We start from the raw sequence: 2,500 nt of genomic DNA, 5'->3' as shown, positions 1-2,500 counted from the left end.
CAGGAGCTCCATCCGTACAAATAGACCCAATCAAATCCCATGCTAATTCATGGCGATCAAAGAACGGTTGGATCACCCTGAATACATCAACTGCTCTCGTTGTTGTTTCAAGTCGTTCACAAAAGAAAAACTCTCCCTTGATGCACCTTTCATGTACATAGTGTACAAATACAACCAATTGGCTGCGGTTTGAAACGACAGTTGATTCATCGATTTGCATGCTGATTTTTGCATCTCGTTGACAACTTGGGTTGTTATGTCCTGATTCATGTCTTTAATTCTCTGGCGTACAGTGTCGTTGGACAAGGACACCTGATTCAATTGCTTCACGGCATCCTCGCCCAGAACGATTTTCGCCATTTCCAACACATAGGGCTTCACTGTGGTCTCTCTAATCGTGTGGGGCTTCTTTGCTTTGGCTTCCATGTACGAAATTTTGTAGGAGGCTTCCAGAAGAGGTTTTCCAGGAGCAGCAAACCCATAGGAAAAAATCTTTGCTCTCTGATCATAACGAATTCTTCTCGACTTAAAAGCATCAACCGATGTGCCCACATGATTACTGTACTTGTTTCTGAGATGTTCCCTCAGTGGTGATGGCTTCAAATTCCCATTGCTCATTACCAAATTGCAAATCATGCACTGGGGCCTTCCGGTCCCATCTCGTTCCTTCATAGAGATGAAACCAAAACCAACATATGAATCATTCCACTTTTTTTTCTGATATTTTGCAGATAAATAATCTGTGAAAGAAAAAAAATGCTGCACGCATACTGGCAACGAGAACATAAATAACACATAATTATCATTACAATTATAATTACCATGCCACTTTAGGAAAATCTGTACTAACAGCACCATTAATTATACCTACTGGGTTTAAACGAGAAAAATATTAAATGATATGAAGAAACCCATGAAAACCAATTCCTCTTTGCTCCCTACTTATTAGCCCACCAACACGTAGCCATATTATACTTACCATATCTTATAATCATAATTAGCCCTATGATAAACAAAACCTACACTTAAAATCGTTAAATATACACTATAAACTATTGGATTGCGTACCGGTACTAATAACTAATGAAAATATGCATTTGCACTCACATAATGGCTAAATTTTGCATTTACAAATGTATTCATCAACAAAAGCACCGTCGCCTCAATGAGTGTGTCGTGAGGCTTGCGGTTCACAGCCCGGGATTCGAATCAGCAGACGAAAGTTTTAACTCGACCCACCGCGGGACAAAATTTCGTCTGGTGATTCGATACATACGGGAATTCGTAATTGTCCTAAGCCTGTGTTGGCACAGTGTATATAAATATATTTATTAACTTGTATTGTGATGTATGTTTGTCGTGTATAGTGCAATGATTGTGTTATTGTAAGATTTGGCAGATGCAGTGCGCGCCATGGTTTGGCGCCAAAAATGTGAGCGTGGCGTCAGTAGTCAGTATTCAAGCAGCCTTGACGACTGCCGCACGCATTTTTTGTGCTTGTGTTCTTTTGTGTATCTAAATATACTTGTGCCTTGACTTTCGTTGTGTCTTAATTTTGTCACCCAGAACAAGCCTAACACTATTCAAATATCTAATATTCAACCTTAGGCATAGAGGAGACAATGCATACAGCTGAAATATAAAATCACTCACAAGAAAAATGTGGAGCAGGGATAGAGGGAGAAGGCACGTCAAACCTCGACAAAACAAACAGTTCAACTGTCAAATTTAAAACTCTGGGACGAGTCGAAAAACGTTCGTGTCAGTGTAGCCAAACTTTATGGCTGATTTGATGTTTTCTCCTGTATTATAAAGTCTAATTTGTGATTAAGTCCCATGATGATGATGATGATGATATGGCTTAACGTCACAAACTTCCCCTATCTGGAGTCTAGGACGGTGGCTCTTACAGAGGCCTTTGTAGCGTGGAATTTAATGAACCATGCCCTTGGTTTAACTTTCCCGGTGGCAGGACTCGAACCGTCATTCCCTCGAGCTTCGCCGCAAGTAACGACGCCCTAACCCACTAGGCCCGCGAGCTTCCTTCAAGTCCCACACTCCCAGCATTTTGTTCCAATACCCACAAAGGGTATGAATACCCCCATTTAAGAACCCTTGGCCTAAGCTTTCGCCCCAAGAACATCAGTACTTAAGAAAACAAATTAATAAAAAGATAGATGCATAAATAAATAAATCAAATTAAAATGTAGGGACAGTAAAATATGCTAACGATAATGTGATGTGGTTGCGGAGATAGAGTATAACGTCCTGATGATTATTCGGTTTTACGTTACAAACTTCCCTATCAGTAGGATAGAACGGTACCCTTCACAGAGGCCTTCGTATCGTGGAATTCAATTAACTATATCCTTGGTTCAACTCGCTAGCGGTAAGGATCGAACTGTCTGCACGTCGATCTCTTCCGCAAGTAGCGACTTTACAGTAATCCGTTCGGACAGCGAGCATCCAATAGCGCCCTAAGTTAACTAAACCTTAGGCT

At 40.8% G+C, this 2,500-nt stretch overlaps 1 protein-coding gene across 4 annotated transcripts in view; it reads right to left on the bottom strand.

Annotated features, from left to right (window-relative positions):
• The window catches only part of LOC143026487 (protein O-linked-mannose beta-1,2-N-acetylglucosaminyltransferase 1-like), a 120,120-nt gene that overhangs the window by 24,377 nt on the left and 93,243 nt on the right, over nucleotides 1–2,500 (bottom strand). The window lies entirely within an intron of this gene.

Source organism: Oratosquilla oratoria, chromosome 6 (genome assembly GCF_046742065.1).
Source record: "Oratosquilla oratoria isolate Oo_2021 chromosome 6, ASM4674206v1, whole genome shotgun sequence".
Classification (NCBI taxonomy): Eukaryota; Metazoa; Arthropoda; class Malacostraca; order Stomatopoda; family Squillidae; genus Oratosquilla; species Oratosquilla oratoria.
Note: the sequence above shows the minus strand (reverse complement) of the source record. Positions and strands in the feature narration are given on the sequence as shown.